The 25,258-nt window shown below is 47.1% G+C and overlaps 11 non-coding genes across 11 annotated transcripts; all 11 read left to right on the top strand.

Moving 5' to 3' along the window:
- The first annotated feature begins 1,645 nt into the window (after positions 1-1,645).
- On the top strand, positions 1,646-1,727 carry trnal-aag (transfer RNA leucine (anticodon AAG)). Its single transcript has one exon. It is a non-coding gene; the product is annotated as a tRNA-Leu (tRNA).
- Positions 1,728-3,649: 1,922 nt separating this feature from the next.
- Positions 3,650-3,731, top strand: trnal-aag (transfer RNA leucine (anticodon AAG)). The gene has a single exon. It is a non-coding gene; the product is annotated as a tRNA-Leu (tRNA).
- Positions 3,732-5,654: 1,923 nt separating this feature from the next.
- Positions 5,655-5,736, top strand: trnal-aag (transfer RNA leucine (anticodon AAG)). The gene has a single exon. It is a non-coding gene; the product is annotated as a tRNA-Leu (tRNA).
- Positions 5,737-7,658: 1,922 nt separating this feature from the next.
- Positions 7,659-7,740, top strand: trnal-aag (transfer RNA leucine (anticodon AAG)). The gene has a single exon. It is a non-coding gene; the product is annotated as a tRNA-Leu (tRNA).
- A 1,923-nt stretch (positions 7,741-9,663) lies between these two features.
- On the top strand, positions 9,664-9,745 carry trnal-aag (transfer RNA leucine (anticodon AAG)). Its single transcript has one exon. It is a non-coding gene; the product is annotated as a tRNA-Leu (tRNA).
- A 1,917-nt stretch (positions 9,746-11,662) lies between these two features.
- Positions 11,663-11,744, top strand: trnal-aag (transfer RNA leucine (anticodon AAG)). Its single transcript has one exon. It is a non-coding gene; the product is annotated as a tRNA-Leu (tRNA).
- Positions 11,745-15,666: 3,922 nt separating this feature from the next.
- trnal-aag (transfer RNA leucine (anticodon AAG)) lies at positions 15,667-15,748 on the top strand. The gene has a single exon. It is a non-coding gene; the product is annotated as a tRNA-Leu (tRNA).
- Positions 15,749-17,665: 1,917 nt separating this feature from the next.
- trnal-aag (transfer RNA leucine (anticodon AAG)) lies at positions 17,666-17,747 on the top strand. The gene has a single exon. It is a non-coding gene; the product is annotated as a tRNA-Leu (tRNA).
- A 1,922-nt stretch (positions 17,748-19,669) lies between these two features.
- trnal-aag (transfer RNA leucine (anticodon AAG)) lies at positions 19,670-19,751 on the top strand. Its single transcript has one exon. It is a non-coding gene; the product is annotated as a tRNA-Leu (tRNA).
- Positions 19,752-21,674: 1,923 nt separating this feature from the next.
- trnal-aag (transfer RNA leucine (anticodon AAG)) lies at positions 21,675-21,756 on the top strand. Its single transcript has one exon. It is a non-coding gene; the product is annotated as a tRNA-Leu (tRNA).
- Positions 21,757-23,678: 1,922 nt separating this feature from the next.
- trnal-aag (transfer RNA leucine (anticodon AAG)) lies at positions 23,679-23,760 on the top strand. The gene has a single exon. It is a non-coding gene; the product is annotated as a tRNA-Leu (tRNA).
- Positions 23,761-25,258: the final 1,498 nt, after the last annotated feature.

Genomic DNA, 25,258 nt, shown 5'->3' on the forward strand with positions numbered 1-25,258 from the left:
CTGTCACTCTCGCACCCACCATCTCTCCGTCGCTTCCCCGTTCGCTCTTCCGAACTTGCCGGTTGAACAGCACCTCCCATTTGCTCCTGTGCTGCAATCCGATTAATTGAACACGAGTATCTTTTTTTCAATCTAACCAATCCAGACAGCGAAAGTTACATTCTGACATGGTTCAGAGAAGATGCATTCTGCAAAAGAAAAGGGTGGGGGAGGGGATCTGGACTCTGACTTCAGGATGAGAGTCAGATGTGTTTTTCATACCATCAGTCTGAGGAAGATGTGATCAGGAGGGCAAATTTTTTCTATTGTTCTCTCCTCTTATAGTTACGATAAATTTCAGGCTCAGTGCGTCAGGTTTTTTTATCACACTTTATGCTTTACTTACAGCAACTTCCTTCTTGCAATAAACACTAGAAACTGCAACACAACTTTCAAAACACTTTATTCGCACCAACATAAGCTGCAAATGCTGCAAACTTGCAGCAGCCTTGGCCTTCCCCTTTCTCTCAACGCATCCTGCAGCGCCGCGTCGCCAGCACCAGATGGTGCTCTTGGCCTTTACACAAACGGGAATACCATCACACAAAACGGAACACCGTTACACAACGCGGAGAACCTTAACACAACAGGAAACACATTATTCAATAGCGGACATCTTTACAAAGGACACAAAATCTCTAAACAACAGGGAGAATCTGTACACAACAGCGACCATCTTTACACAAGAGGGAACAATTTTATATAACAGGGAACATTTTTACACTGCAGGGAATTTCTTTACACAGCAGAACGCACTTTCATGCAAGTCTCTCTCTTCATCTCAGTCTCCGTTTCCCTGGCTGTCTACATCCCTCTCGGTTTCTCTCGCAGTCTCGGTTTTCCCTCAGTCTCTGTCTCTGCCTCGTGTTATTCGGAATGTCTGTCTGTCTCTTTCTCTTTGGTATCCGCAGTGTCTTTCTCTGTCCCTCCCTTTGTGTGGCCAGAAAGACCCTTGCCGGTTTTTTGTGTGTCATTTTTTGTCCGTCCCATTGTCGGTGGTGTAATACTGAGTGTCCTTGTGACATTGTGCAGCCAAGTTAGCCTGCAAACTCGGCTGCTGCGGGGTCCGGGTCTCTGGGCGGATTGAGGGCCGTTCGACAGTTTTCAACACAGCCTGGATGCTGAAATGTGTCTCGCTAACACACAGCACTGTGGGGCATCGGAACCTGAGCACCAGCCGGGATCCCACACCAGCCGGCAGCAGAGTGGCGCAGCGGAAGCGTGCTGGGCCCATAACCCAGAGGTCGATGGATCGAAACCATCCTCTGCTAGTTGCGTTCTTATTTACACCAGCAATAAATTCCTCTATTGCTAGCCACAATCAAACGCATTTATTTTTTATCACACTTTACTTACACCAACTTCCTGCTTGCAATACACAACAGGGATAAATTATGAATGAAATTTACAATGGGTGTGTTCCAGCAAACATCTATTTATTAGAGTTGCCCTGTGAAGACGTAGCTTCTTCTGATCTACTGGGTTGCATCAGAAGTGAGTTTGCAGTCCACGAATTTAATTTCCTCTTGTTTCCCCTGTTATTTGCAAGACCATGCCACATTTCAATCACCAGGTAATAGTTTCAAATTCCGCAACGTTTGGATGTGGTAGCGTGGCCGAGCGGTCTAAGGCGCTGGACTAAGGCTCCAGTCTCTTCGGGGGCGTGGGTTCGAATCCCACCGCTGCCAGATATTGCGACATTAATAAATTTCGTCGCTGCAGTAAACCGTGCAGGGATGCCGGTTTTGTGTCACCTTTTCATTCAGTTGCTATTGACAGGCAGATCTGATTCGCAGAGTTTCCTCTGGTCCGTACATTGGCCTGAGCCGCGCACCGAACACTACAAACACCGTCACCCAACCAACTGAAATCAGACCGTTCACTCACTCGTCTCCACACCTGCTGCCTCTCAGTTATTCAGGTATACACCATTTTTCTTTCTCCCATTTCTTGCAATCTATCGACCGCTGTCACTCTCGCACCCACCATCTCTCCGTCGCTTCCCCGTTCGCTCTTCCGAACTTGCCGGTTGAACAGCACCTCCCATTTGCTCCTGTGCTGCAATCCGATTAATTGAACACGAGTATCTTTTTTTCAATCTAACCAATCCAGACAGCGAAAGTTACATTCTGACATGGTTCAGAGAAGATGCATTCTGCAAAAGAAAAGGGTGGGGGAGGGGATCTGGACTCTGACTTCAGGATGAGAGTCAGATGTGTTTTTCATACCATCAGTCTGAGGAAGATGTGATCAGGAGGGCAAATTTTTTCTATTGTTCTCTCCTCTTATAGTTACGATAAATTTCAGGCTCAGTGCGTCAGGTTTTTTTATCACACTTTATGCTTTACTTACAGCAACTTCCTTCTTGCAATAAACACTAGAAACTGCAACACAACTTTCAAAACACTTTATTCGCACCAACATAAGCTGCAAATGCTGCAAACTTGCAGCAGCCTTGGCCTTCCCCTTTCTCTCAACGCATCCTGCAGCGCCGCGTCGCCAGCACCAGATGGTGCTCTTGGCCTTTACACAAACGGGAATACCATCACACAAAACGGAACACCGTTACACAACGCGGAGAACCTTAACACAACAGGAAACACATTATTCAATAGCGGACATCTTTACAAAGGACACAAAATCTCTAAACAACAGGGAGAATCTGTACACAACAGCGACCATCTTTACACAAGAGGGAACAATTTTATATAACAGGGAACATTTTTACACTGCAGGGAATTTCTTTACACAGCAGAACGCACTTTCATGCAAGTCTCTCTCTTCATCTCAGTCTCCGTTTCCCTGGCTGTCTACATCCCTCTCGGTTTCTCTCGCAGTCTCGGTTTTCCCTCAGTCTCTGTCTCTGCCTCGTGTTATTCGGAATGTCTGTCTGTCTCTTTCTCTTTGGTATCCGCAGTGTCTTTCTCTGTCCCTCCCTTTGTGTGGCCAGAAAGACCCTTGCCGGTTTTTTGTGTGTCATTTTTTGTCCGTCCCATTGTCGGTGGTGTAATACTGAGTGTCCTTGTGACATTGTGCAGCCAAGTTAGCCTGCAAACTCGGCTGCTGCGGGGTCCGGGTCTCTGGGCGGATTGAGGGCCGTTCGATAGTTTTCAACACAGCCTGGATGCTGAAATGTGTCTCGCTAACACACAGCACTGTGGGGCATCGGAACCTGAGCACCAGCCGGGATCCCACACCAGCCGGCAGCAGAGTGGCGCAGCGGAAGCGTGCTGGGCCCATAACCCAGAGGTCGATGGATCGAAACCATCCTCTGCTAGTTGCGTTCTTATTTACACCAGCAATAAATTCCTCTATTGCTAGCCACAATCAAACGCATTTATTTTTATCACACTTTACTTACACCAACTTGCTGCTTGCAATACACAACAGGGATAAATTATGAATGAAATTTACAATGGGTGTGTTCCAGCAAACATCTATTTATTAGAGTTGCCCTGTGAAGAGGAGCTTCTTCTGGTCTACTGGGTTGCATCAGAAGTGAGTTTGCCGTCCACGAATTTAATTTCCTCTTGTTTCCCCTGTTATTTGCAAGACCATGCCACATTTCAATCACCAGGTAATAGTTTCAAATTCCGCAACGTTTGGATGTGGTAGCGTGGCCGAGCGGTCTAAGGCGCTGGACTAAGGCTCCAGTCTCTTCGGGGGCGTGGGTTCGAATCCCACCGCTGCCAGATATTGCGACGTTAATAAATTTCGTCGCTGCAGTAAACCGTGCAGAGATGCCGGTTTTGTGTCACCTTTTCATTCAGTTGCTATTGACAGGCAGATCTGATTCGCAGAGTTTCCTCTGGTCCGTACATTGGCCTGAGCCGCGCACCGAACACTGCAAACACCGTCACCCAACCAACTGAATTCAGACCGTTCACTCACTCGTCTCCACACCTGCTGCCTCTCAGTTATTCAGGTATACACCATTTTTATTTCTCCCATTTCTTGCAATCTATCGACCGCTGTCACTCTCGCACCCACCATCTCTCCGTCGCTTCCCCGTTCGCTCTTCCGAACTTGCCGGTTGAACAGCACCTCCCATTTGCTCCTGTGCTGCAATCCGATTAATTGAACACGAGTATCTTTTTTTCAATCTAACCAATCCAGACAGCGAAAGTTACATTCTGACATGGTTAAGAGAAGATGCATTCTGCAAAAGAAAAGGCTGGGGGAGGGGATCTGGACTCTGACTTCAGGATGAGAGTCAGATGTGTTTTTCATACCATCAGTCTGAGGAAGATGTGATCAGGAGGGCAAATTTTTTCTATTGTTCTCTCCTCTTATAGTTGCGATAAATTTCAGGCTCAATGCGTCAGGTTTTTTTTATCACACTTTATGCTTTACTTACAGCAACTTCCTTCTTGCAATAAACACTAGAAACTGCAACACAACTTTCAAAACACTTTATTCGCACCAACATAAGCTGCAAATGCTGCAAACTTGCAGCAGCCTTGGCCTTCCCCTTTCTCTCAACGCATCCTGCAGCGCCGCGTCGCCAGCACCAGATGGTGCTCTTGGCCTTTACACAAACGGGAATACCATCACACAAAGCGGAACACCGTTACACAACACGGAGAACCTTTACACAACAGGAAACACATTATTCAATAGCGGACATCTTTACAAAGGACACAAAATCTCTAAACAACAGCGAGAATCTGTACACAACAGCGACCATCTTTACACAAGAGGGAACAATTTTATATAACAGGGAACATTTTTACACTACAGGGAAAATCTTTACGCAGCAGAACGTACTTTCATGCAAGTCTCTCTCTTCATCTCAGTCTCCGTTTCCCTGGCTGTCTACATCCCTCTCCGTTTCTCTCGCAGTCTCGGATTTCCCTCAGTCTCTGTCTCTGCCTCGCGTTATTCGGAATGTCTGTCTGTCTCTTTCTCTTTGGTATCCGCAGTGTCTTTCTCTGTCCCTCCCTTTGTGTGGCCAGAAAGACCCTTGCCGGTTTTTTGTGTGTCATTTTTTGTCCGTCCCATTGTCGGTGGTGTAATACTGAGTGTCCTTGTGACATTGTGCAGCCAAGTTAGCCTGCAAACTCGGCTGCTGCGGGGTCCGGGTCTCTGGGCGGATTGAGGGCCGTTCTATAGTTTTCAACACAGCCTGGATGCTGAAATGTGTCTCGCTAACACACAGCACCGTGGGGCATCGGAACCTGACACCAGCCGGGATCCCACACCAGCCGGCAGCAGAGTGGCGCAGCGGAAGCGTGCTGGGCCCATAACCCAGAGGTCGATGGATCGAAACCATCCTCTGCTAGTTGCGTTCTTATTTACACCAGCAATAAATTCCTCTATTGCTGGCCACAATCAAACGCATTTATTTTTATCACACTTTACTTACACCAACTTGCTGCTTGCAATACACAACAGGGATAAATTATGAATGAAATTTACAATGGGTGTGTTCCAGCAAACATCTATTTATTAGAGTTGCCCTGTGAAGACGGAGCTTCTTCTGGTCTACTGGGTTGCATCAGAAGTGAGTTTGCCGTCCACGAATTTAATTTCCTCTTGTTTCCCCTGTTATTTGCAAGACCATGCCACATTTCAATCACCAGGTAATAGTTTCAAATTCCGCAACGTTTGGATGTGGTAGCGTGGCCGAGCGGTCTAAGGCGCTGGACTAAGGCTCCAGTCTCTTCGGGGGCGTGGGTTCGAATCCCACCGCTGCCAGATATTGCGACGTTAATAAATTTCGTCGCTGCAGTAAACCGTGCAGAGATGCCGGTTTTGTGTCACCTTTTCATTCAGTTGCTATTGACAGGCAGATCTGATTCGCAGAGTTTCCTCTGGTCCGTACATTGGCCTGAGCCGCGCACCGAACACTACAAACACCGTCACCCAACCAACTGAAATCAGACCGTTCACTCACTCGTCTCCACACCTGCTGCCTCTCAGTTATTCAGGTATACACCATTTTTCTTTCTCCCATTTCTTGCAATCTATCGACCGCTGTCACTCTCGCACCCACCATCTCTCCGTCGCTTCCCCGTTCGCTCTTCCGAACTTGCCGGTTGAACAGCACCTCCCATTTGCTCCTGTGCTGCAATCCGATTAATTGAACACGAGTATCTTTTTTTCAATCTAACCAATCCAGACAGCGAAAGTTACATTCTGACATGGTTCAGAGAAGATGCATTCTGCAAAAGAAAAGGGTGGGGGAGGGGATCTGGACTCTGACTTCAGGATGAGAGTCAGATGTGTTTTTCATACCATCAGTCTGAGGAAGATGTGATCAGGAGGGCAAATTTTTTCTATTGTTCTCTCCTCTTATAGTTACGATAAATTTCAGGCTCAGTGCGTCAGGTTTTTTTATCACACTTTATGCTTTACTTACAGCAACTTCCTTCTTGCAATAAACACTAGAAACTGCAACACAACTTTCAAAACACTTTATTCGCACCAACATAAGCTGCAAATGCTGCAAACTTGCAGCAGCCTTGGCCTTCCCCTTTCTCTCAACGCATCCTGCAGCGCCGCGTCGCCAGCACCAGATGGTGCTCTTGGCCTTTACACAAACGGGAATACCATCACACAAAACGGAACACCGTTACACAACGCGGAGAACCTTAACACAACAGGAAACACATTATTCAATAGCGGACATCTTTACAAAGGACACAAAATCTCTAAACAACAGGGAGAATCTGTACACAACAGCGACCATCTTTACACAAGAGGGAACAATTTTATATAACAGGGAACATTTTTACACTGCAGGGAATTTCTTTACACAGCAGAACGCACTTTCATGCAAGTCTCTCTCTTCATCTCAGTCTCCGTTTCCCTGGCTGTCTACATCCCTCTCGGTTTCTCTCGCAGTCTCGGTTTTCCCTCAGTCTCTGTCTCTGCCTCGTGTTATTCGGAATGTCTGTCTGTCTCTTTCTCTTTGGTATCCGCAGTGTCTTTCTCTGTCCCTCCCTTTGTGTGGCCAGAAAGACCCTTGCCGGTTTTTTGTGTGTCATTTTTTGTCCGTCCCATTGTCGGTGGTGTAATACTGAGTGTCCTTGTGACATTGTGCAGCCAAGTTAGCCTGCAAACTCGGCTGCTGCGGGGTCCGGGTCTCTGGGCGGATTGAGGGCCGTTCGATAGTTTTCAACACAGCCTGGATGCTGAAATGTGTCTCGCTAACACACAGCACTGTGGGGCATCGGAACCTGAGCACCAGCCGGGATCCCACACCAGCCGGCAGCAGAGTGGCGCAGCGGAAGCGTGCTGGGCCCATAACCCAGAGGTCGATGGATCGAAACCATCCTCTGCTAGTTGCGTTCTTATTTACACCAGCAATAAATTCCTCTATTGCTAGCCACAATCAAACGCATTTATTTTTATCACACTTTACTTACACCAACTTGCTGCTTGCAATACACAACAGGGATAAATTATGAATGAAATTTACAATGGGTGTGTTCCAGCAAACATCTATTTATTAGAGTTGCCCTGTGAAGAGGAGCTTCTTCTGGTCTACTGGGTTGCATCAGAAGTGAGTTTGCCGTCCACGAATTTAATTTCCTCTTGTTTCCCCTGTTATTTGCAAGACCATGCCACATTTCAATCACCAGGTAATAGTTTCAAATTCCGCAACGTTTGGATGTGGTAGCGTGGCCGAGCGGTCTAAGGCGCTGGACTAAGGCTCCAGTCTCTTCGGGGGCGTGGGTTCGAATCCCACCGCTGCCAGATATTGCGACGTTAATAAATTTCGTCGCTGCAGTAAACCGTGCAGAGATGCCGGTTTTGTGTCACCTTTTCATTCAGTTGCTATTGACAGGCAGATCTGATTCGCAGAGTTTCCTCTGGTCCGTACATTGGCCTGAGCCGCGCACCGAACACTGCAAACACCGTCACCCAACCAACTGAATTCAGACCGTTCACTCACTCGTCTCCACACCTGCTGCCTCTCAGTTATTCAGGTATACACCATTTTTATTTCTCCCATTTCTTGCAATCTATCGACCGCTGTCACTCTCGCACCCACCATCTCTCCGTCGCTTCCCCGTTCGCTCTTCCGAACTTGCCGGTTGAACAGCACCTCCCATTTGCTCCTGTGCTGCAATCCGATTAATTGAACACGAGTATCTTTTTTTCAATCTAACCAATCCAGACAGCGAAAGTTACATTCTGACATGGTTAAGAGAAGATGCATTCTGCAAAAGAAAAGGCTGGGGGAGGGGATCTGGACTCTGACTTCAGGATGAGAGTCAGATGTGTTTTTCATACCATCAGTCTGAGGAAGATGTGATCAGGAGGGCAAATTTTTTCTATTGTTCTCTCCTCTTATAGTTGCGATAAATTTCAGGCTCAATGCGTCAGGTTTTTTTTATCACACTTTATGCTTTACTTACAGCAACTTCCTTCTTGCAATAAACACTAGAAACTGCAACACAACTTTCAAAACACTTTATTCGCACCAACATAAGCTGCAAATGCTGCAAACTTGCAGCAGCCTTGGCCTTCCCCTTTCTCTCAACGCATCCTGCAGCGCCGCGTCGCCAGCACCAGATGGTGCTCTTGGCCTTTACACAAACGGGAATACCATCACACAAAGCGGAACACCGTTACACAACACGGAGAACCTTTACACAACAGGAAACACATTATTCAATAGCGGACATCTTTACAAAGGACACAAAATCTCTAAACAACAGCGAGAATCTGTACACAACAGCGACCATCTTTACACAAGAGGGAACAATTTTATATAACAGGGAACATTTTTACACTACAGGGAAAATCTTTACGCAGCAGAACGTACTTTCATGCAAGTCTCTCTCTTCATCTCAGTCTCCGTTTCCCTGGCTGTCTACATCCCTCTCCGTTTCTCTCGCAGTCTCGGATTTCCCTCAGTCTCTGTCTCTGCCTCGCGTTATTCGGAATGTCTGTCTGTCTCTTTCTCTTTGGTATCCGCAGTGTCTTTCTCTGTCCCTCCCTTTGTGTGGCCAGAAAGACCCTTGCCGGTTTTTTGTGTGTCATTTTTTGTCCGTCCCATTGTCGGTGGTGTAATACTGAGTGTCCTTGTGACATTGTGCAGCCAAGTTAGCCTGCAAACTCGGCTGCTGCGGGGTCCGGGTCTCTGGGCGGATTGAGGGCCGTTCTATAGTTTTCAACACAGCCTGGATGCTGAAATGTGTCTCGCTAACACACAGCACCGTGGGGCATCGGAACCTGACACCAGCCGGGATCCCACACCAGCCGGCAGCAGAGTGGCGCAGCGGAAGCGTGCTGGGCCCATAACCCAGAGGTCGATGGATCGAAACCATCCTCTGCTAGTTGCGTTCTTATTTACACCAGCAATAAATTCCTCTATTGCTGGCCACAATCAAACGCATTTATTTTTATCACACTTTACTTACACCAACTTGCTGCTTGCAATACACAACAGGGATAAATTATGAATGAAATTTACAATGGGTGTGTTCCAGCAAACATCTATTTATTAGAGTTGCCCTGTGAAGACGGAGCTTCTTCTGGTCTACTGGGTTGCATCAGAAGTGAGTTTGCCGTCCACGAATTTAATTTCCTCTTGTTTCCCCTGTTATTTGCAAGACCATGCCACATTTCAATCACCAGGTAATAGTTTCAAATTCCGCAACGTTTGGATGTGGTAGCGTGGCCGAGCGGTCTAAGGCGCTGGACTAAGGCTCCAGTCTCTTCGGGGGCGTGGGTTCGAATCCCACCGCTGCCAGATATTGCGACGTTAATAAATTTCGTCGCTGCAGTAAACCGTGCAGAGATGCCGGTTTTGTGTCACCTTTTCATTCAGTTGCTATTGACAGGCAGATCTGATTCGCAGAGTTTCCTCTGGTCCGTACATTGGCCTGAGCCGCGCACCGAACACTGCAAACACCGTCACCCAACCAACTGAATTCAGACCGTTCACTCACTCGTCTCCACACCTGCTGCCTCTCAGTTATTCAGGTATACACCATTTTTATTTCTCCCATTTCTTGCAATCTATCGACCGCTGTCACTCTCGCACCCACCATCTCTCCGTCGCTTCCCCGTTCGCTCTTCCGAACTTGCCGGTTGAACAGCACCTCCCATTTGCTCCTGTGCTGCAATCCGATTAATTGAACACGAGTATCTTTTTTTCAATCTAACCAATCCAGACAGCGAAAGTTACATTCTGACATGGTTAAGAGAAGATGCATTCTGCAAAAGAAAAGGCTGGGGGAGGGGATCTGGACTCTGACTTCAGGATGAGAGTCAGATGTGTTTTTCATACCATCAGTCTGAGGAAGATGTGATCAGGAGGGCAAATTTTTTCTATTGTTCTCTCCTCTTATAGTTACGATAAATTTCAGGCTCAATGCGTCAGGTTTTTTTTATCACACTTTATGCTTTACTTACAGCAACTTCCTTCTTGCAATAAACACTAGAAACTGCAACGCAACTTTCAAAACACTTTATTCGCACCAACATAAGCTGCAAATGCTGCAAACTTGCAGCAGGCTTGGCCTTCCCCTTTCTCTCAACGCATCCTGCAGCGCCGCGTCGCCAGCACCAGATGGTGCTCTTGGCCTTTACACAAACGGGAATACCATCACACAAAGCGGAACACCGTTACACAACACGGAGAACCTTTACACAACAGGAAACACATTATTCAATAGCGGACATCTTTACAAAGGACACAAAATCTCTAAACAACAGAGAGAATCTGTACACAACAGCGACCATCTTTACACAAGAGGGAACAATTTTATATAACAGGGAACATTTTTACACTACAGGGAATTTCTTTACACAGCAGAACGTACTTTCATGCAAGTCTCTCTCTTCATCTCAGTCTCCGTTTCCCTGGCTGTCTACATCCCGCTCCGTTTCTCTCGCAGTCTCGGTTTTCCCTCAGTTTCTGTCTCTGCCTCGCGTTATTCGGAATGTCTGTCTGTCTCTTTCTCTTTGGTATCCGCAGTGTCTTTCTCTGTCCCTCCCTTTGTGTGGCCAGAAAGACCCTTTTTTGTGTGTCATTTTTTGTCCGTCCCATTGTCGGTGGTGTAATACTGAGTGTCCTTGTGACATTGTGCAGCCAAGTTAGCCTGCAAACTCGGCTGCTGCGGGGTCCGGGTCTCTGGGCGGATTGAGGGCCGTTCTATAGTTTTCAACACAGCCTGGATGCTGAAATGTGTCTCGCTAACACACAGCACCGTGGGGCATCGGAACCTGAGCACCAGCCGGGATCCCACACCAGCCGGCAGCAGAGTGGCGCAGCGGAAGCGTGCTGGGCCCATAACCCAGAGGTCGATGGATCGAAACCATCCTCTGCTAGTTGCGTTCTTATTTACACCAGCAATAAACTCCTCTATTGCTGGCCACAATCAAACGCATTTATTTTTATCACACTTTACTTACACCAACTTGCTGCTTGCAATACACAACAGGGATAAATTATGAATGAAATTTACAATGGGTGTGTTCCAGCAAACATCTATTTATTAGAGTTGCCCTGTGAAGACGTAGCTTCTTCTGATCTACTGGGTTGCATCAGAAGTGAGTTTGCCGTCCACGAATTTAATTTCCTCTTGTTTCCCCTGTTATTTGCAAGACCATGCCACATTTCAATCACCAGGTAATAGTTTCAAATTCCGCAACGTTTGGATGTGGTAGCGTGGCCGAGCGGTCTAAGGCGCTGGACTAAGGCTCCAGTCTCTTCGGGGGCGTGGGTTCGAATCCCACCGCTGCCAGATATTGCGACGTTAATAAATTTCGTCGCTGCAGTAAACCTTGCAGGGATGCCGGTTTTGTGTCACCTTTTCATTCAGTTGCTATTGACAGGCAGATCTGATTCGCAGAGTTTCCTCTGGTCCGTACATTGGCCTGAGCCGCGCACCGAACACTGCAAACACCGTCACCCAACCAACTGAATTCAGACCGTTCACTCACTCGTCTCCACACCTGCTGCCTCTCAGTTATTCAGGTATACACCATTTTTATTTCTCCCATTTCTTGCAATCTATCGACCGCTGTCACTCTCGCACCCACCATCTCTCCGTCGCTTCCCCGTTCGCTCTTCCGAACTTGCCGGTTGAACAGCACCTCCCATTTGCTCCTGTGCTGCAATCCGATTAATTGAACACGAGTATCTTTTTTTCAATCTAACCAATCCAGACAGCGAAAGTTACATTCTGACATGGTTAAGAGAAGATGCATTCTGCAAAAGAAAAGGCTGGGGGAGGGGATCTGGACTCTGACTTCAGGATGAGAGTCAGATGTGTTTTTCATACCATCAGTCTGAGGAAGATGTGATCAGGAGGGCAAATTTTTTCTATTGTTCTCTCCTCTTATAGTTACGATAAATTTCAGGCTCAATGCGTCAGGTTTTTTTTATCACACTTTATGCTTTACTTACAGCAACTTCCTTCTTGCAATAAACACTAGAAACTGCAACGCAACTTTCAAAACACTTTATTCGCACCAACATAAGCTGCAAATGCTGCAAACTTGCAGCAGGCTTGGCCTTCCCCTTTCTCTCAACGCATCCTGCAGCGCCGCGTCGCCAGCACCAGATGGTGCTCTTGGCCTTTACACAAACGGGAATACCATCACACAAAACGGAACACCGTTACACAACGCGGAGAACCTTAACACAACAGGAAACACATTATTCAATAGCGGACATCTTTACAAAGGACACAAAATCTCTAAACAACAGGGAGAATCTGTACACAACAGCGACCATCTTTACACAAGAGGGAACAATTTTATATAACAGGGAACATTTTTACACTGCAGGGAATTTCTTTACACAGCAGAACGCACTTTCATGCAAGTCTCTCTCTTCATCTCAGTCTCCGTTTCCCTGGCTGTCTACATCCCTCTCGGTTTCTCTCGCAGTCTCGGTTTTCCCTCAGTCTCTGTCTCTGCCTCGTGTTATTCGGAATGTCTGTCTGTCTCTTTCTCTTTGGTATCCGCAGTGTCTTTCTCTGTCCCTCCCTTTGTGTGGCCAGAAAGACCCTTGCCGGTTTTTTGTGTATCATTTTTTGTCCGTCCCATTGTCGGTGGTGTAATACTGAGTGTCCTTGTGACATTGTGCAGCCAAGTTAGCCTGCAAACTCGGCTGCTGCGGGGTCCGGGTCTCTGGGCGGATTGAGGGCCGTTCTATAGTTTTCAACACAGCCTGGATGCTGAAATGTGTCTCGCTAACACACAGCACCGTGGGGCATCGGAACCTGACACCAGCCGGGATCCCACACCAGCCGGCAGCAGAGTGGCGCAGCGGAAGCGTGCTGGGCCCATAACCCAGAGGTCGATGGATCGAAACCATCCTCTGCTAGTTGCGTTCTTATTTACACCAGCAATAAATTCCTCTATTGCTGGCCACAATCAAACGCATTTATTTTTATCACACTTTACTTACACCAACTTGCTGCTTGCAATACACAACAGGGATAAATTATGAATGAAATTTACAATGGGTGTGTTCCAGCAAACATCTATTTATTAGAGTTGCCCTGTGAAGACGGAGCTTCTTCTGGTCTACTGGGTTGCATCAGAAGTGAGTTTGCCGTCCACGAATTTAATTTCCTCTTGTTTCCCCTGTTATTTGCAAGACCATGCCACATTTCAATCACCAGGTAATAGTTTCAAATTCCGCAACGTTTGGATGTGGTAGCGTGGCCGAGCGGTCTAAGGCGCTGGACTAAGGCTCCAGTCTCTTCGGGGGCGTGGGTACGAATCCCACCGCTGCCAGATATTGCGACGTTAATAAATTTCGTCGCTGCAGTAAACCGTGCAGAGATGCCGGTTTTGTGTCACCTTTTCATTCAGTTGCTATTGACAGGCAGATCTGATTCGCAGAGTTTCCTCTGGTCCGTACATTGGCCTGAGCCGCGCACCGAACACTGCAAACACCGTCACCCAACCAACTGAATTCAGACCGTTCACTCACTCGTCTCCACACCTGCTGCCTCTCAGTTATTCAGGTATACACCATTTTTATTTCTCCCATTTCTTGCAATCTATCGACCGCTGTCACTCTCGCACCCACCATCTCTCCGTCGCTTCCCCGTTCGCTCTTCCGAACTTGCCGGTTGAACAGCACCTCCCATTTGCTCCTGTGCTGCAATCCGATTAATTGAACACGAGTATCTTTTTTTCAATCTAACCAATCCAGACAGCGAAAGTTACATTCTGACATGGTTAAGAGAAGATGCATTCTGCAAAAGAAAAGGCTGGGGGAGGGGATCTGGACTCTGACTTCAGGATGAGAGTCAGATGTGTTTTTCATACCATCAGTCTGAGGAAGATGTGATCAGGAGGGCAAATTTTTTCTATTGTTCTCTCCTCTTATAGTTACGATAAATTTCAGGCTCAATGCGTCAGGTTTTTTTTATCACACTTTATGCTTTACTTACAGCAACTTCCTTCTTGCAATAAACACTAGAAACTGCAACGCAACTTTCAAAACACTTTATTCGCACCAACATAAGCTGCAAATGCTGCAAACTTGCAGCAGGCTTGGCCTTCCCCTTTCTCTCAACGCATCCTGCAGCGCCGCGTCGCCAGCACCAGATGGTGCTCTTGGCCTTTACACAAACGGGAATACCATCACACAAAGCGGAACACCGTTACACAACACGGAGAACCTTTACACAACAGGAAACACATTATTCAATAGCGGACATCTTTACAAAGGACACAAAATCTCTAAACAACAGAGAGAATCTGTACACAACAGCGACCATCTTTACACAAGAGGGAACAATTTTATATAACAGGGAACATTTTTACACTACAGGGAATTTCTTTACACAGCAGAACGTACTTTCATGCAAGTCTCTCTCTTCATCTCAGTCTCCGTTTCCCTGGCTGTCTACATCCCGCTCCGTTTCTCTCGCAGTCTCGGTTTTCCCTCAGTTTCTGTCTCTGCCTCGCGTTATTCGGAATGTCTGTCTGTCTCTTTCTCTTTGGTATCCGCAGTGTCTTTCTCTGTCCCTCCCTTTGTGTGGCCAGAAAGACCCTTTTTTGTGTGTCATTTTTTGTCCGTCCCATTGTCGGTGGTGTAATACTGAGTGTCCTTGTGACATTGTGCAGCCAAGTTAGCCTGCAAACTCGGCTGCTGCGGGGTCCGGGTCTCTGGGCGGATTGAGGGCCGTTCTATAGTTTTCAACACAGCCTGGATGCTGAAATGTGTCTCGCTAACACACAGCACCGTGGGGCATCGGAACCTGAGCACCAGCCGGGATCCCACACCAGCCGGCAGCAGAGTGGCGCAGCGGAAGCGTGCTGGGCCCATAACCCAGAGGTCGATGGATCGAAACCATCCTCTGCTAGTTGCGTTCTTATTTACACCAGCAATAAACTCCTCTATTGCTGGCCACAATCAAACGCATTTATTTTTATCACACTTTACTTACACCAACTTGCTGCTTGCAATACACAACAGGGATAAATTATGAATGAAATTTACAATGGGTGTGTTCCAGCAAACATCTATTTATTAGAGTTGCCCTGTGAAGACGTAGCTTCTTCTGATCTACTGGGTTGCATCAGAAGTGAGTTTGCCGTCCACGAATTTAATTTCCTCTTGTTTCCCCTGTTATTTGCAAGACCATGCCACATTTCAATCACCAGGTAATAGTTTCAAATTCCGCAACGTTTGGATGTGGTAGCGTGGCCGAGCGGTCTAAGGCGCTGGACTAAGGCTCCAGTCTCTTCGGGGGCGTGGGTTCGAATCCCACCGCTGCCAGATATTGCGACGTTAATAAATTTCGTCGCTGCAGTAAACCGTGCAGAGATGCCGGTTTTGTGTCACCTTTTCATTCAGTTGCTATTGACAGGCAGATCTGATTCGCAGAGTTTCCTCTGGTCCGTACATTGGCCTGAGCCGCGCACCGAACACTGCAAACACCGTCACCCAACCAACTGAATTCAGACCGTTCACTCACTCGTCTCCACACCTGCTGCCTCTCAGTTATTCAGGTATACACCATTTTTATTTCTCCCATTTCTTGCAATCTATCGACCGCTGTCACTCTCGCACCCACCATCTCTCCGTCGCTTCCCCGTTCGCTCTTCCGAACTTGCCGGTTGAACAGCACCTCCCATTTGCTCCTGTGCTGCAATCCGATTAATTGAACACGAGTATCTTTTTTTCAATCTAACCAATCCAGACAGCGAAAGTTACATTCTGACATGGTTAAGAGAAGATGCATTCTGCAAAAGAAAAGGCTGGGGGAGGGGATCTGGACTCTGACTTCAGGATGAGAGTCAGATGTGTTTTTCATACCATCAGTCTGAGGAAGATGTGATCAGGAGGGCAAATTTTTTCTATTGTTCTCTCCTCTTATAGTTACGATAAATTTCAGGCTCAATGCGTCAGGTTTTTTTTATCACACTTTATGCTTTACTTACAGCAACTTCCTTCTTGCAATAAACACTAGAAACTGCAACGCAACTTTCAAAACACTTTATTCGCACCAACATAAGCTGCAAATGCTGCAAACTTGCAGCAGGCTTGGCCTTCCCCTTTCTCTCAACGCATCCTGCAGCGCCGCGTCGCCAGCACCAGATGGTGCTCTTGGCCTTTACACAAACGGGAATACCATCACACAAAGCGGAACACCGTTACACAACACGGAGAACCTTTACACAACAGGAAACACATTATTCAATAGCGGACATCTTTACAAAGGACACAAAATCTCTAAACAACAGAGAGAATCTGTACACAACAGCGACCATCTTTACACAAGAGGGAACAATTTTATATAACAGGGAACATTTTTACACTACAGGGAATTTCTTTACACAGCAGAACGTACTTTCATGCAAGTCTCTCTCTTCATCTCAGTCTCCGTTTCCCTGGCTGTCTACATCCCGCTCCGTTTCTCTCGCAGTCTCGGTTTTCCCTCAGTTTCTGTCTCTGCCTCGCGTTATTCGGAATGTCTGTCTGTCTCTTTCTCTTTGGTATCCGCAGTGTCTTTCTCTGTCCCTCCCTTTGTGTGGCCAGAAAGACCCTTTTTTGTGTGTCATTTTTTGTCCGTCCCATTGTCGGTGGTGTAATACTGAGTGTCCTTGTGACATTGTGCAGCCAAGTTAGCCTGCAAACTCGGCTGCTGCGGGGTCCGGGTCTCTGGGCGGATTGAGGGCCGTTCTATAGTTTTCAACACAGCCTGGATGCTGAAATGTGTCTCGCTAACACACAGCACCGTGGGGCATCGGAACCTGAGCACCAGCCGGGATCCCACACCAGCCGGCAGCAGAGTGGCGCAGCGGAAGCGTGCTGGGCCCATAACCCAGAGGTCGATGGATCGAAACCATCCTCTGCTAGTTGCGTTCTTATTTACACCAGCAATAAATTCCTCTATTGCTAGCCACAATCAAACGCATTTATTTTTATCACACTTTACTTACACCAACTTCCTGCTTGCAATACACAACAGGGATAAATTATGAATGAAATTTACAATGGGTGTGTTCCAGCAAACATCTATTTATTAGAGTTGCCCTGTGAAGACGTAGCTTCTTCTGATCTACTGGGTTGCATCAGAAGTGAGTTTGCAGTCCACGAATTTAATTTCCTCTTGTTTCCCCTGTTATTTGCAAGACCATGCCACATTTCAATCACCAGGTAATAGTTTCAAATTCCGCAACGTTTGGATGTGGTAGCGTGGCCGAGCGGTCTAAGGCGCTGGACTAAGGCTCCAGTCTCTTCGGGGGCGTGGGTTCGAATCCCACCGCTGCCAGATATTGCGACATTAATAAATTTCGTCGCTGCAGTAAACCGTGCAGGGATGCCGGTTTTGTGTCACCTTTTCATTCAGTTGCTATTGACAGGCAGATCTGATTCGCAGAGTTTCCTCTGGTCCGTACATTGGCCTGAGCCGCGCACCGAACACTACAAACACCGTCACCCAACCAACTGAAATCAGACCGTTCACTCACTCGTCTCCACACCTGCTGCCTCTCAGTTATTCAGGTATACACCATTTTTCTTTCTCCCATTTCTTGCAATCTATCGACCGCTGTCACTCTCGCACCCACCATCTCTCCGTCGCTTCCCCGTTCGCTCTTCCGAACTTGCCGGTTGAACAGCACCTCCCATTTGCTCCTGTGCTGCAATCCGATTAATTGAACACGAGTATCTTTTTTTCAATCTAACCAATCCAGACAGCGAAAGTTACATTCTGACATGGTTCAGAGAAGATGCATTCTGCAAAAGAAAAGGGTGGGGGAGGGGATCTGGACTCTGACTTCAGGATGAGAGTCAGATGTGTTTTTCATACCATCAGTCTGAGGAAGATGTGATCAGGAGGGCAAATTTTTTCTATTGTTCTCTCCTCTTATAGTTACGATAAATTTCAGGCTCAGTGCGTCAGGTTTTTTTATCACACTTTATGCTTTACTTACAGCAACTTCCTTCTTGCAATAAACACTAGAAACTGCAACACAACTTTCAAAACACTTTATTCGCACCAACATAAGCTGCAAATGCTGCAAACTTGCAGCAGCCTTGGCCTTCCCCTTTCTCTCAACGCATCCTGCAGCGCCGCGTCGCCAGCACCAGATGGTGCTCTTGGCCTTTACACAAACGGGAATACCATCACACAAAACGGAACACCGTTACACAACGCGGAGAACCTTAACACAACAGGAAACACATTATTCAATAGCGGACATCTTTACAAAGGACACAAAATCTCTAAACAACAGGGAGAATCTGTACACAACAGCGACCATCTTTACACAAGAGGGAACAATTTTATATAACAGGGAACATTTTTACACTGCAGGGAATTTCTTTACACAGCAGAACGCACTTTCATGCAAGTCTCTCTCTTCATCTCAGTCTCCGTTTCCCTGGCTGTCTACATCCCTCTCGGTTTCTCTCGCAGTCTCGGTTTTCCCTCAGTCTCTGTCTCTGCCTCGTGTTATTCGGAATGTCTGTCTGTCTCTTTCTCTTTGGTATCCGCAGTGTCTTTCTCTGTCCCTCCCTTTGTGTGGCCAGAAAGACCCTTGCCGGTTTTTTGTGTGTCATTTTTTGTCCGTCCCATTGTCGGTGGTGTAATACTGAGTGTCCTTGTGACATTGTGCAGCCAAGTTAGCCTGCAAACTCGGCTGCTGCGGGGTCCGGGTCTCTGGGCGGATTGAGGGCCGTTCGATAGTTTTCAACACAGCCTGGATGCTGAAATGTGTCTCGCTAACACACAGCACTGTGGGGCATCGGAACCTGAGCACCAGCCGGGATCCCACACCAGCCGGCAGCAGAGTGGCGCAGCGGAAGCGTGCTGGGCCCATAACCCAGAGGTCGATGGATCGAAACCATCCTCTGCTAGTTGCGTTCTTATTTACACCAGCAATAAATTCCTCTATTGCTAGCCACAATCAAACGCATTTATTTTTATCACACTTTACTTACACCAACTTGCTGCTTGCAATACACAACAGGGATAAATTATGAATGAAATTTACAATGGGTGTGTTCCAGCAAACATCTATTTATTAGAGTTGCCCTGTGAAGAGGAGCTTCTTCTGGTCTACTGGGTTGCATCAGAAGTGAGTTTGCCGTCCACGAATTTAATTTCCTCTTGTTTCCCCTGTTATTTGCAAGACCATGCCACATTTCAATCACCAGGTAATAGTTTCAAATTCCGCAACGTTTGGATGTGGTAGCGTGGCCGAGCGGTCTAAGGCGCTGGACTAAGGCTCCAGTCTCTTCGGGGGCGTGGGTTCGAATCCCACCGCTGCCAGATATTGCGACGTTAATAAATTTCGTCGCTGCAGTAAACCGTGCAGAGATGCCGGTTTTGTGTCACCTTTTCATTCAGTTGCTATTGACAGGCAGATCTGATTCGCAGAGTTTCCTCTGGTCCGTACATTGGCCTGAGCCGCGCACCGAACACTGCAAACACCGTCACCCAACCAACTGAATTCAGACCGTTCACTCACTCGTCTCCACACCTGCTGCCTCTCAGTTATTCAGGTATACACCATTTTTATTTCTCCCATTTCTTGCAATCTATCGACCGCTGTCACTCTCGCACCCACCATCTCTCCGTCGCTTCCCCGTTCGCTCTTCCGAACTTGCCGGTTGAACAGCACCTCCCATTTGCTCCTGTGCTGCAATCCGATTAATTGAACACGAGTATCTTTTTTTCAATCTAACCAATCCAGACAGCGAAAGTTACATTCTGACATGGTTAAGAGAAGATGCATTCTGCAAAAGAAAAGGCTGGGGGAGGGGATCTGGACTCTGACTTCAGGATGAGAGTCAGATGTGTTTTTCATACCATCAGTCTGAGGAAGATGTGATCAGGAGGGCAAATTTTTTCTATTGTTCTCTCCTCTTATAGTTGCGATAAATTTCAGGCTCAATGCGTCAGGTTTTTTTTATCACACTTTATGCTTTACTTACAGCAACTTCCTTCTTGCAATAAACACTAGAAACTGCAACACAACTTTCAAAACACTTTATTCGCACCAACATAAGCTGCAAATGCTGCAAACTTGCAGCAGCCTTGGCCTTCCCCTTTCTCTCAACGCATCCTGCAGCGCCGCGTCGCCAGCACCAGATGGTGCTCTTGGCCTTTACACAAACGGGAATACCATCACACAAAGCGGAACACCGTTACACAACACGGAGAACCTTTACACAACAGGAAACACATTATTCAATAGCGGACATCTTTACAAAGGACACAAAATCTCTAAACAACAGCGAGAATCTGTACACAACAGCGACCATCTTTACACAAGAGGGAACAATTTTATATAACAGGGAACATTTTTACACTACAGGGAAAATCTTTACGCAGCAGAACGTACTTTCATGCAAGTCTCTCTCTTCATCTCAGTCTCCGTTTCCCTGGCTGTCTACATCCCTCTCCGTTTCTCTCGCAGTCTCGGATTTCCCTCAGTCTCTGTCTCTGCCTCGCGTTATTCGGAATGTCTGTCTGTCTCTTTCTCTTTGGTATCCGCAGTGTCTTTCTCTGTCCCTCCCTTTGTGTGGCCAGAAAGACCCTTGCCGGTTTTTTGTGTGTCATTTTTTGTCCGTCCCATTGTCGGTGGTGTAATACTGAGTGTCCTTGTGACATTGTGCAGCCAAGTTAGCCTGCAAACTCGGCTGCTGCGGGGTCCGGGTCTCTGGGCGGATTGAGGGCCGTTCTATAGTTTTCAACACAGCCTGGATGCTGAAATGTGTCTCGCTAACACACAGCACCGTGGGGCATCGGAACCTGACACCAGCCGGGATCCCACACCAGCCGGCAGCAGAGTGGCGCAGCGGAAGCGTGCTGGGCCCATAACCCAGAGGTCGATGGATCGAAACCATCCTCTGCTAGTTGCGTTCTTATTTACACCAGCAATAAATTCCTCTATTGCTGGCCACAATCAAACGCATTTATTTTTATCACACTTTACTTACACCAACTTGCTGCTTGCAATACACAACAGGGATAAATTATGAATGAAATTTACAATGGGTGTGTTCCAGCAAACATCTATTTATTAGAGTTGCCCTGTGAAGACGGAGCTTCTTCTGGTCTACTGGGTTGCATCAGAAGTGAGTTTGCCGTCCACGAATTTAATTTCCTCTTGTTTCCCCTGTTATTTGCAAGACCATGCCACATTTCAATCACCAGGTAATAGTTTCAAATTCCGCAACGTTTGGATGTGGTAGCGTGGCCGAGCGGTCTAAGGCGCTGGACTAAGGCTCCAGTCTCTTCGGGGGCGTGGGTTCGAATCCCACCGCTGCCAGATATTGCGACGTTAATAAATTTCGTCGCTGCAGTAAACCGTGCAGAGATGCCGGTTTTGTGTCACCTTTTCATTCAGTTGCTATTGACAGGCAGATCTGATTCGCAGAGTTTCCTCTGGTCCGTACATTGGCCTGAGCCGCGCACCGAACACTACAAACACCGTCACCCAACCAACTGAAATCAGACCGTTCACTCACTCGTCTCCACACCTGCTGCCTCTCAGTTATTCAGGTATACACCATTTTTCTTTCTCCCATTTCTTGCAATCTATCGACCGCTGTCACTCTCGCACCCACCATCTCTCCGTCGCTTCCCCGTTCGCTCTTCCGAACTTGCCGGTTGAACAGCACCTCCCATTTGCTCCTGTGCTGCAATCCGATTAATTGAACACGAGTATCTTTTTTTCAATCTAACCAATCCAGACAGCGAAAGTTACATTCTGACATGGTTCAGAGAAGATGCATTCTGCAAAAGAAAAGGGTGGGGGAGGGGATCTGGACTCTGACTTCAGGATGAGAGTCAGATGTGTTTTTCATACCATCAGTCTGAGGAAGATGTGATCAGGAGGGCAAATTTTTTCTATTGTTCTCTCCTCTTATAGTTACGATAAATTTCAGGCTCAGTGCGTCAGGTTTTTTTATCACACTTTATGCTTTACTTACAGCAACTTCCTTCTTGCAATAAACACTAGAAACTGCAACACAACTTTCAAAACACTTTATTCGCACCAACATAAGCTGCAAATGCTGCAAACTTGCAGCAGCCTTGGCCTTCCCCTTTCTCTCAACGCATCCTGCAGCGCCGCGTCGCCAGCACCAGATGGTGCTCTTGGCCTTTACACAAACGGGAATACCATCACACAAAACGGAACACCGTTACACAACGCGGAGAACCTTAACACAACAGGAAACACATTATTCAATAGCGGACATCTTTACAAAGGACACAAAATCTCTAAACAACAGGGAGAATCTGTACACAACAGCGACCATCTTTACACAAGAGGGAACAATTTTATATAACAGGGAACATTTTTACACTGCAGGGAATTTCTTTACACAGCAGAACGCACTTTCATGCAAGTCTCTCTCTTCATCTCAGTCTCCGTTTCCCTGGCTGTCTACATCCCTCTCGGTTTCTCTCGCAGTCTCGGTTTTCCCTCAGTCTCTGTCTCTGCCTCGTGTTATTCGGAATGTCTGTCTGTCTCTTTCTCTTTGGTATCCGCAGTGTCTTTCTCTGTCCCTCCCTTTGTGTGGCCAGAAAGACCCTTGCCGGTTTTTTGTGTGTCATTTTTTGTCCGTCCCATTGTCGGTGGTGTAATACTGAGTGTCCTTGTGACATTGTGCAGCCAAGTTAGCCTGCAAACTCGGCTGCTGCGGGGTCCGGGTCTCTGGGCGGATTGAGGGCCGTTCGATAGTTTTCAACACAGCCTGGATGCTGAAATGTGTCTCGCTAACACACAGCACTGTGGGGCATCGGAACCTGAGCACCAGCCGGGATCCCACACCAGCCGGCAGCAGAGTGGCGCAGCGGAAGCGTGCTGGGCCCATAACCCAGAGGTCGATGGATCGAAACCATCCTCTGCTAGTTGCGTTCTTATTTACACCAGCAATAAATTCCTCTATTGCTAGCCACAATCAAACGCATTTATTTTTATCACACTTTACTTACACCAACTTGCTGCTTGCAATACACAACAGGGATAAATTATGAATGAAATTTACAATGGGTGTGTTCCAGCAAACATCTATTTATTAGAGTTGCCCTGTGAAGAGGAGCTTCTTCTGGTCTACTGGGTTGCATCAGAAGTGAGTTTGCCGTCCACGAATTTAATTTCCTCTTGTTTCCCCTGTTATTTGCAAGACCATGCCACATTTCAATCACCAGGTAATAGTTTCAAATTCCGCAACGTTTGGATGTGGTAGCGTGGCCGAGCGGTCTAAGGCGCTGGACTAAGGCTCCAGTCTCTTCGGGGGCGTGGGTTCGAATCCCACCGCTGCCAGATATTGCGACGTTAATAAATTTCGTCGCTGCAGTAAACCGTGCAGAGATGCCGGTTTTGTGTCACCTTTTCATTCAGTTGCTATTGACAGGCAGATCTGATTCGCAGAGTTTCCTCTGGTCCGTACATTGGCCTGAGCCGCGCACCGAACACTGCAAACACCGTCACCCAACCAACTGAATTCAGACCGTTCACTCACTCGTCTCCACACCTGCTGCCTCTCAGTTATTCAGGTATACACCATTTTTATTTCTCCCATTTCTTGCAATCTATCGACCGCTGTCACTCTCGCACCCACCATCTCTCCGTCGCTTCCCCGTTCGCTCTTCCGAACTTGCCGGTTGAACAGCACCTCCCATTTGCTCCTGTGCTGCAATCCGATTAATTGAACACGAGTATCTTTTTTTCAATCTAACCAATCCAGACAGCGAAAGTTACATTCTGACATGGTTAAGAGAAGATGCATTCTGCAAAAGAAAAGGCTGGGGGAGGGGATCTGGACTCTGACTTCAGGATGAGAGTCAGATGTGTTTTTCATACCATCAGTCTGAGGAAGATGTGATCAGGAGGGCAAATTTTTTCTATTGTTCTCTCCTCTTATAGTTGCGATAAATTTCAGGCTCAATGCGTCAGGTTTTTTTTATCACACTTTATGCTTTACTTACAGCAACTTCCTTCTTGCAATAAACACTAGAAACTGCAACACAACTTTCAAAACACTTTATTCGCACCAACATAAGCTGCAAATGCTGCAAACTTGCAGCAGCCTTGGCCTTCCCCTTTCTCTCAACGCATCCTGCAGCGCCGCGTCGCCAGCACCAGATGGTGCTCTTGGCCTTTACACAAACGGGAATACCATCACACAAAGCGGAACACCGTTACACAACACGGAGAACCTTTACACAACAGGAAACACATTATTCAATAGCGGACATCTTTACAAAGGACACAAAATCTCTAAACAACAGCGAGAATCTGTACACAACAGCGACCATCTTTACACAAGAGGGAACAATTTTATATAACAGGGAACATTTTTACACTACAGGGAAAATCTTTACGCAGCAGAACGTACTTTCATGCAAGTCTCTCTCTTCATCTCAGTCTCCGTTTCCCTGGCTGTCTACATCCCTCTCCGTTTCTCTCGCAGTCTCGGATTTCCCTCAGTTTCTGTCTCTGCCTCGCGTTATTCGGAATGTCTGTCTGTCTCTTTCTCTTTGGTATCCGCAGTGTCTTTCTCTGTCCCTCCCTTTGTGTGGCCAGAAAGACCCTTTTTTGTGTGTCATTTTTTGTCCGTCCCATTGTCGGTGGTGTAATACTGAGTGTCCTTGTGACATTGTGCAGCCAAGTTAGCCTGCAAACTCGGCTGCTGCGGGGTCCGGGTCTCTGGGCGGATTGAGGGCCGTTCTATAGTTTTCAACACAGCCTGGATGCTGAAATGTGTCTCGCTAACACACAGCACCGTGGGGCATCGGAACCTGAGCACCAGCCGGGATCC

The sequence above is a fragment of the Somniosus microcephalus genome, unplaced genomic scaffold (genome assembly GCF_052327205.1).
Source record: "Somniosus microcephalus isolate GS21.2 unplaced genomic scaffold, FLI_Smic_1.0 unresolved_chr3, whole genome shotgun sequence".
NCBI lineage: Eukaryota > Metazoa > Chordata > Chondrichthyes > Squaliformes > Somniosidae > Somniosus > Somniosus microcephalus.